We start from the raw sequence: 9,818 nt of genomic DNA on the forward strand, positions 1-9,818 counted from the left end.
GTAGACGAATAGATCCGACAGACCTGGATTATTTGACCAAGAAACATAAGTTCAAATATCACCACGGCAGCTGGGGAATTTAAATTCTGTTAAGTAAATAAATCTGAAATTAAAACCTAGCATCAGTAAAGGTAGCCATGAAACTACCGGATTGTTATAAAACCCATCCAGAGTCTAATATCTTTTTGAGAAGGAAACCTGCTGTCCTAACGTAGCCCGTCCGGCCTGTTGGTAACTCTAGCAATGTGGGTGATTCTTAAATCCCCCGGCAAGCCACACAGTTGCATCTGGTTTAGCGCAGTGGGCTAAACAGTTGGCTTGTAATGCAGAACAATGCCAGCAGCTTGAGTTCAATTCCCGTACTGGCCTCCCCAAACAGGCGCCAGAATGTGGCGACTATGGGCTTTTCACAGTAACTTCATTGAAGCCTACTTGTGACAATAAGCAATTATTATTATTATTAAATCACTGCAAACAGAATTCTAATAGGAATAAAACCGGATGGACCATGTGAACCAAAAAATAGGTATGATAAAGGATATATTGCCAGGAGGGAGTAGCCCTGGGAGCCCTTAACAAGGTCTCCAGGCTCAATGAGGTCTCATGACATCAGGCAAGGAAAGCTGAGATTACCACTTACTGCCCTCAAGTGATGAATCCACACTCTTCCTTGTTGAACACAACTTGGAAGGAGCTTTGAGGGTAGCAAGTGGAAAGATGTAGCCTGGATGGTAGATTTTAATGCCCATCACCAAGAATGAATCAGTAGCATCTTGACTGACAAGAACTGGCTGAGAATTGAATAATATAGCTGCCAGATTAAGCCTGCAGTAGCTGGAGATGAGAAAGCTAGCACAAGGGAAAGACCTACTTGACCTTGTCCTTGCCTATCCGCCTGTTGCAGGTGCATCTATCTGTGACAGTATTGACATGAATAACCACTGCACAGTCCTTGTGGAAACCTTTCATCATGTGCGATTGTACCACCATGCGAAATATGACGGATTCAGAAAAGATCTAGCAGCTCAAAACTGGGCATCTGTAAGGCTGCTGTCAGCCATCAGCAACTGGATTTTATTTTATCACAACCTGTAAACTCATGACTGGCATATCACTCACTCTACCGTTGCCATCAAGCTAGGGCATCAACCCTGTCCCACAGTCTAGGAGAGTATCCCAGGATGAACAGTAGGTGAATCTAGAAATGAAGTGCCAATCTGTTGAAGCGGCAATATGGCTACAAGATAAGTGATCTCTCAACTAATGGATCTGATCAAAACCCTGCAGTCTTGCTATATCCAGCCATGAAATGATGTTGGACAATTATACCACTAATGGGAGGAGTTTCCATGATCATCCCCTCTTTAATAATGGTGGACCTCAGCATTTGAATCCAACAGACAAAGTTGAGGTATTTGCAACCATTGTCAGCCAATAATGTTGAGTGGGTGATTCCATTCATCCTCTACCTGAGATTCTTACCATCAATCACAGATGCCAAAAGTAGCCAAATAGATTCATTCCACGTTACATCAAGAAACGACTGAGCGCACTGGATACAGCAGACGCTATGGGTCCTGACAACATCCCAGTTGTGATGTTGAAGACTTGTGCTGTAGGACTAGCTGCACCTTTAGCCAAGCAGTTCCAGAACTCTCAATACTGGCATCTATCCCTGACAAAGTGGAAGATTGCCCATGTATGTCCTGTTCACAATAAGCAGGACAAATCCAATTCAGCCGACAACTAGTTCATATGTTTACCCTCAATCATCAGCGAAGTGTTGGAAGGTGTGGGTGACAGTGTGGTATTAACACCACTTATCCAGCAACAAGCTGCTCACTAATGTTCAGTTTGGATTCTGCCAAGAGTACTCGGGTCCAGGCCTCATTACAAACTGGATCCAAATATGGACAGAAGAGCTGAATTCCAGAGATGTGAAAGTGTCCTTGATATCAAAGCAGCATTTGACCAAATATGGAATCCAGGAATTCCAGTAAAACTGAAGCTAATAAGGATCGAGGGGGAACTCCAAAAACTGGTCATACGTGGTACAAAAGAAAATGGGTGTGGTTGTTGGAGGCTAATTATCATAGCCCCAGGACATTGCTGCAGGAGTTCCTCAGAACTGTGTCTAAGGCCCAACCATTTTCAGCTGCCTCGTCAATGACCTTCCCTCTGTCATAAGAATGTGAAATCATCAGTGAACAATTTTCAGTTCCATTCCAGCTCAGGCAATGAAGCAGTCCTTCCTTGCAAGGACAACATTCAGGCTTAGCTAACAAGTGGCATGTAATATTTGTGCCATGCAAGTGTTAGTTAAAGACCATCTCCAACAAGAAAGATTCTAAACACATCCCTTTGACATTCAAGAGCATTACCAGGACTGAAACCCCCGCCATCAACATCCTAATGGTTACCATTGACCAACACCATCCAAGACAAAACAGCCCACTTGATTGGCACCTCGCCCACCACGCTAAACATGCATTCCCTCTGCCACTGATGTAATGTGGCTGTAGTGTGCACCATCTGCAAGAGGCTCTCCAGCCATTCGCCAAGGTTTTCTAGCTGAACCTTCTAATTCGCCACTTCTATCACATGAAAAAAACAAGGCCTGTGGGCACATTTGGAACACTGCCATCTGAAGGTTTCCCTCCAAGTTTCAAGTTATCCTCCTGACTTCAAAAATATCTCATTGTTCCTTCATTGTCAATGATTCAACATCAACTTCCTCTCTAAAAGCACTGAGAGGGTACCTACACCAACCCCGTAAAGAGGTTAGTGGAAAGCACAATGGACGAAGAATGTCATTCATTCGTCAATAACCTCAAAATCCAGGCTATTGTTTTCATTCCTTTCCCAACTTTTTTTACTTTGTTACTTCTTTTCAGCTCTTACTCTTCTGCGACTGATTGGTCTGCTCACATTAAGATACAACGAAAAATCAAGTTGTTATTGAATTGGACAGTCTCGGAGTTCTAGTAGCTATAGGTCTAATTCTGTATTAACTGGCATTAAAATGAAAATCTAATTTTTGCCCTCCTATCCACAGTAATCACTTCAAAGAATCCTTAATCCTATTTGTTGACAGGAACCTATCTATACTCTTAAAAGCCATTAAAAACAAATTGTTCCATTAACCATATAAATAATCCGGACTTCCGGTGGCAGCCATGGAGTGAGTGGTCGTACATTTGGTGGCTCCCGCTCAAGGTGGAATTTTCTCATCCTTCCCCACCCGATTGGAGAGGTGTTTGCTGGCGAATGGTGCATAAGCATTGAAGGATTGCAATGCTCCTCTGGTGGGGCCGATTTATGGCTTACCAGACGAGGAGTGTAGCAAGTAAGAGGCAGCAGCTTGACCACGAAAATAGTCGAGGTGCGACACAGAAAAAGATGGCGGACGGTGCTGGGGCATCTTTGGCCGCCCACTGGTCTACAGAACAGTTCGTGAGCCTTTTGAACAACAAGTTCCAACAGCAGAGGAAGGAGGTATCAGAGGACCTAGCTACGGTGATGGAGCTTGAGAGAGTGGAGCAGAGGGTGGAGGCGCAGGCCCTGGCACTCCAGAAGGCGGAGGAATCGATGGGGGAGCACGAGGACCTCGTTGGAGGTGGAGATGGTGGCGGATAGCCACAAGAGGTTGAGAGGGAAGGTAGAGGACCTCGAGAATCGCTCCAGGAGGCAGAATCTCCAGATCGTGGAGATGCCTGAGGGGATCGAAGGAGTGCAGGTCGGTAATTACGTGACAAAAATGCTGGAGAAGCTGACGGGGGAGGGGGTCTTCGACCATCCCCTCAAGGTGGATTGAATGCACAGGGCGCTGAGGAGGAGGTCAAATACAGGGGGGCCGTCAAGGGGGATGTTGGTGAGGCTGCATCACTTTCCTGATGAGGAGAAAATCATGAAATGGAGGAGGCAGATGAAGAAGTGCACATGGGAGGAGAGCAAGCTTGTAATATACCAGGATCTGGGTGTGGAGTTGGTCAAGCGAAGGGCTGGCTACAATCATATCAAGGCTGCACTCTACACGGAGGGGGTAAAGTTTGGGTTGATGTACCATGCTCGTCTGTGGGTCACGCATCAGAATGGGGAGTTTTATTTTGATACGCCCGAGGAGGCGTGTGAGTTTAGGAGAGATCAAGGACTGGGAGGAGTGTGAGGACATTGAACTCTGGAGATGTTAATTGTGGGAAATGTGGGTGCACAGTGGAGTGTGGGTTCACAGGATGGGTGGATTGGTGAATTTAATGAGGATGGAGAGGGGTGTGGGGGGGTGAAGAGTGGATTTGGGAAAAGGGGGTAGACGGAGGGCCTGGGCGGGGGCCACCACGCTAGCTGGTTGGCTAGTTAACAGGAGTGAAATGGGGGGTTGACAGGAGTAGGGAGTGGGGGATCGGTTTGTTTGTACTGTGGTTATGGGGTCGGGGAGGGAAGGGGCTGGGGAGGGATGCTGACGTGGGGAATGCTGGTGTGGCTCAGTTGGTTAAGGAGGGATAGAATCAACAGTGCAGGAGGCCATTCAGCCCATCGAGTCGACACCAGCCCTTGAAAGAGCACCCTACTTGAGCCCACACGTCCACCCTATACCCATAAGTCGACCTAACCTGTGGACACAACGGGGCAATTTAGCGTGGCCAATCCTCCCAACCTGCATATTTTGGCCTCGGGAGGAAACCGGAGCATCCGGAGGAAACCCACGCAGACAAGGGGAGAAAGTGAAAACTGCACACACAGTCTGGAATTGAACCCGGGTCCATGGAGCTGTGAGGCAGCAGTGCTAACCACTGAGCCTCCAAACTGCCCACGGACATCTTAGGGAGGGCCCGGAGAAGTGCGGGGTGTGGACCGGGGCGAGCTGGGTAAAGAAGAGAGATGACTGACCAGCAAGGAAGGGAGCGGGAAGCCCCTCGACCGGGTTGATTGCATGGAATGTGCGGGGGCTGAATGGGCCGGATAAACGGTTGCATGTTCTTTGCACACTTGAGGAGTTTGAAGGTGGACGTTGTTTTTCTTCAGGAGATGCCCCTGAAGCTGGGGGAATCAGATGAGGCTGAGGAACAGTTGGGTGGGGCAGGTGTTCCACTCGGGATTGGATATGAAAATGAGGAGAGTGGCGGTGCTGGTCATAAAAAGGGTGAACTTTGAGATCGGCAGTATCCTAGCCGACCCTGGGGGCAGATACGTGATGGTTAGAGTGGGAAGAGGACGCCTGTGTGCCCCAGTTATGCCCCAGACTGGGATGATGTGGATTTTTTGGGGCGGGTTTAGGGACGATTCTGGACCTGGGCACTGATCGGCTGATTATGGGGTGAGATTTCAACACGGTTCTCGATCCTAGGCTGGACCGATCCCACGGGATCCTAGGTCCCTGAAGGTTTCAGCTATGGCAAAAGTGTTGATGGGCCCAAGAAAGGGGATGGCTGATCGGCGGGGGGGGGGGGGGGGGGGGGGGGGCACTGTGCCCCCAACTAGGCTGATCACTTGGAATGTTTGAGGGTTAAATGGGCCGGTTAAGAGGGCATGTGTGTTCGCACACCTGAGGGGACTGAAGGCGGACGTGGTAATGCTGCAGGAGACACACCTCAGAGTAGTGGACAGGTTAGATTGAGGAAAGGCTGGGTCAGTCAGGTCTTCCACTCGTGGCTGGACACTAAGACTAGACGGGTTGCGATCTTGATTAATAAGCGGGTGATATTTGAGGTGGGCAGAATAGTTTCGGATGTGGGAAGTCGATATATTGTGGTTAGTGGTAAGCTGGAGGGGATGAAGGTAGTGCTGGTTAATGTGTATGCGCCAAATTGGGATGACGTGGATTTCATAAAGAGGATGTTGGGGAAGATACCGGACTTGGACTCGCACAAGCTGGTCATGGGAGGGGACTTTAATACAGTTATTGAACCCGGCCTGGATCGGTCATGCTCGAAAACAGGCAGGGTGCCAGCAATGGTAAAGGAACTGAAAGGGTTCATGGAGCAGATGGAGGGGGTGGATCCATGGAGATTTAGGCAGCCGAGGATGAAGGAGTTCTCCTTCTACTCCCACGTACATAAGGTATACTCTCGGATCAATGTCTTTATTTTGGGTAGGGCCTTGCTAGCAGGAGTGGTGGACACTGGGTACTCGGCGATTACAATCTCAGACCATGCTCCACACTGGGTTGACCTGCAGGTTAGTAAAGATAGTAAAGACGGACCGACTGGTAAAAGAGATTCGACAAGTCGACAGGAGGTACGCGGAGACTCCAGAGATGGGGCTTTTAAGGGAACGGCGGCGGCTACAGGCGGAGTTCGGTTTGTTAACCATAGGGAGGGCAGTGGAACAGCTCAGAAAGGCGAGGGGGGCGATCTATGAGCATGGTGAGAAAGCCAGAGGATGCTTGCACAGCAGCTCAGAAAGAGGGAGGCTGCTAGAGAAATAGGGAAAGTTATTGACGGGGATGGGAACTTGGTTGGGGGTTCGGCAGTAGTGAGTAAGGGGTTTAGGGATTTCTACAGCAGGCTGTACAGGTCGGAACCCCCTACGGGGCCGGAGGGGATGAGGCACCTCCTGGAGGGGCTGACTTTCCCGAAGGTGGATGGGGAGCTGGTAGAAGGACTGGGGGCCCCGATTGGGTTGGGTGTGGAGCACAGAGTCTCGCTTTATGCGGATGACCTGCTCCTGTATGTTTCAGATCCAATTGAGTGGATGGAAGAAATCTTGGGAATTTTAGGGGAATTTGGCCGGTTCTCGGGGTATAAGCTTAATATGGGGAAGAGTGAGAGGTTTGCGGTCCAGGAAAGGGGTCAGGAGAGCTGACTGGGGTAACTGCCGTTTAGATTGGTAGGGGACAGTTTCAGGTACCTAGGTATTCAAGTAGCGCGGGATTGGGACCGGCTATATAAATTGAACTTGGCCCGGTTGGTAGATCAGATGAAATATTTTCGGAGATCGGATGCACTCCCATTGTCTCTAGCTGGGAGAGTCCAAACGGTGAAAATGACGGTCCTCCCAAGATTCCTGTTTGTATTTCAATGTCTCACCATCTTTATTCCGTGGTCCTTCTTTAAGCGGGTCAACAAAGTTATTGCGGGCTTCGTGTAGGGGGGCAAGTCCCCGCGAGTAAGGAGGGTAATGCTTGAGCGGAGTCGGGGAGAGGGCGGGCTGGCGCTGCCGAATTTTAGCAACTATTACTGGGCAGCTAACATAGCCATGATTAGGAAGTGGTTGGGGGGAGGGGGGTTGGGGGTGGGGGGGGGGGGGGGGGGGTGAGGGTGGTCGGCATGGGTGCATATGGAGGCGGCTTCATGCAAGGGCACAAGTCTGGGGGTGCTGGTAACTGCGCCTCTGCCGTTCCTGCCGCGATACTCCACCAGCCCTGTGATGGTCGCAGCCCTGAGAGACTGGGGGCAATGGAGGAGATATGTGGGAGCAGTGGGAGCATCGGTCTGGTCCCCAATCTGCGATAATCACCGGTTTTCCCCAGGGTGTATGGATGGGGGCTTCCGAATATGGTGGAGAGCGGGGATTGAGAGGATGGGGGACTTGTTTATAGAAGGGAGCTATCCGAGTATGAGGGTGCTGGAGGAGAAGTTTGCGCTGGTGAGGGGAAACATATTTTGATATCTGCAGGTGCGGGACTTTCTGCGTAGACAGGTATCAACCTTCCCACTCCTGCCGCTAAGGGGGATTCAGGACAGGGTAGTTTCCAGAGGGTGGGTAAGAGCAGGGAACGTCTCTGACATTTACAAGGAACTTATGGGATCAAAGGAGACGCAGACCGAGGAGCTGAAGTGCAAGTGGGAGGAGGAGCTGGGAGGAGAGATAAAGGTTGTCTATGGGCGGACGTGACCGCAACACGTGCCAGGCTCAGCCTGATTCAATTCAAGGTCGTTCACCGGGCCCACATGACAGTGGCCCGGATGCGCAGATTCTTTGGGGTGGAAGACAGGTGTGCAAAATGCACAGGAGGACCAGCGAACCACGTCTGCATGTTCTGGGCATGTCCAAAGCTTAGGGGATTTTGGCAGGGATTTGCTGATGCCATGTCCAAGGTATTAAAAACAAGGGTGGCATTGAGTCCAGAGGTGGCGATTTTCAGGGTGTCGCAAGATTCGGGAATCCAGGGGGAGAAAGGGGCAGATGTTCTGGCCTTTGCTTCCCTGGTAGCCCGGAGACGGATACTATTAGCTTGGAGGGACTCAAAGCTCCCGAAGTCGGAGACCTGGCTATCGGACATTGCTAGCTTTCTCTGTTTGGAGAACATCAAGTTCGCCCTGATAGGGTCACTGTTGGGGTTCGCCCGGAGGTGGCAACCATTCGACTTCTTCGCGGAAAGTTAATCGTCAGCGGGGGGGGTGGGGGGGGGGGGGTTAGGTCAGCGTAGATTAGGGGGTTAATTAATGGTGGGACCTGTTAGGGAGGGAGGTGGTATTTGCACTATGTTTATAGTCTCATGTATACTGTTTATATTGCTGCTGTTACAATGCCAAAAAATACCTCAATAAAATGTTTATTAAAAAAAAAAGAAAGTGTTGATGGGGTTCATGGAATGTATTGGAGGAGCGGACCCGTGGTGGTTTGGGAGGCCGAAGCGAAGCAGTTTTCGTACTTTTCACACGTGAACTCGGTGTACTCCTGGATATATTCCTTTGTACTGGGTAAGGCGCTGTTGGCGGGGGTGGCTGATTCGGAGTATTCAGCGATCACTTGCCGCACAGAGTCCAGAGGTGGTGATATTCGGAGTTTCAAAGATCCGGGGGTTCAGGCGGGGAGAGAGGCCGATGTCTTGGCCCTTGCCTCCCTGATAGCCCGGAGACGGAGTTTGTTGAGTTGACATGCTCGGAGCCGCCAAAGGCGTGATGGGTGAGTGACCTGGCAGAATTCTTGTACCTGGAAAAAGTTAAGTTCCCATACGTGGAGTGGAAGGTGGGTTCACCCTGAGGTGGAAGCCGCTTATTGACTTCAAAGTGAAGTGAGGCATCAGCGGATGGGGGGTGGTGAACTATGGGTGTTTTATTTTGTTTGGTGGGTATAAGGAAGAAAAAAAGAGGCGGGCTTGGGGTGACGGCTGAGGGGGGGGGGGGGGGGGGATTGTTAGTTTTGTTACTTGTTGCCGAAGTTTGACTTTTGTATTTCAGTATATCTGAAAAATGCCTTCAATAAATATATTTCTTAAAAGTAACATAGAACATACAGTGCAGAAGGAGGACATACAGTGCAGAAGGAGGCCAATTGGCCCATTGAGACTGCACCAACCCACTTAAGCCCTCACTTCCACCCTACCCCTGTAACCCAATAACCCCTCCTAACCTTTTTAGACACTAAGGGCAATTTAGCATGGCCAATCCACCTAACCTGCACGTCTTTGGACTGTGGGAGGAAACGGGAGCCCCCGGAGGAAACCCATGCAGACACAGGGAGAAAGTGCAGACTCCGCACAGACAATGCCCAGCAGGGAATCGAACCTGGGACCCTGGCGCTATGAAGCCACAGTGCTAGCCACTTGTGCTACTGTGCTGCACAATAATCCTTTACACGTGCTTGCAGCCTTTTAATTAAAAAATGTTTTTCCTTTGACTATTTTGTTTTGTTGTCCTCATGTATTCTGTACACATCATTAATAATTTTTAAAGGAAGTTTTTCGAATATAACACCTTCACAACCACACTCATACAATTACAACATTTTGACTCCCTTTATCCCCCACCCCCATAACCAAACCCAAATAGAACAAAAACCAGTCCCAAACCTCAGCTTTCCAAAAGGTTTTTGCACGTGCTCTGTTATCGTCTTCACCTGGTTAACACTAGAATGTCTGAAACCCTCCTCCCCTC

The sequence above is a fragment of the Scyliorhinus torazame genome, chromosome 7 (genome assembly GCF_047496885.1).
Source record: "Scyliorhinus torazame isolate Kashiwa2021f chromosome 7, sScyTor2.1, whole genome shotgun sequence".
In the NCBI taxonomy this organism is placed as follows: Eukaryota; Metazoa; Chordata; class Chondrichthyes; order Carcharhiniformes; family Scyliorhinidae; genus Scyliorhinus; species Scyliorhinus torazame.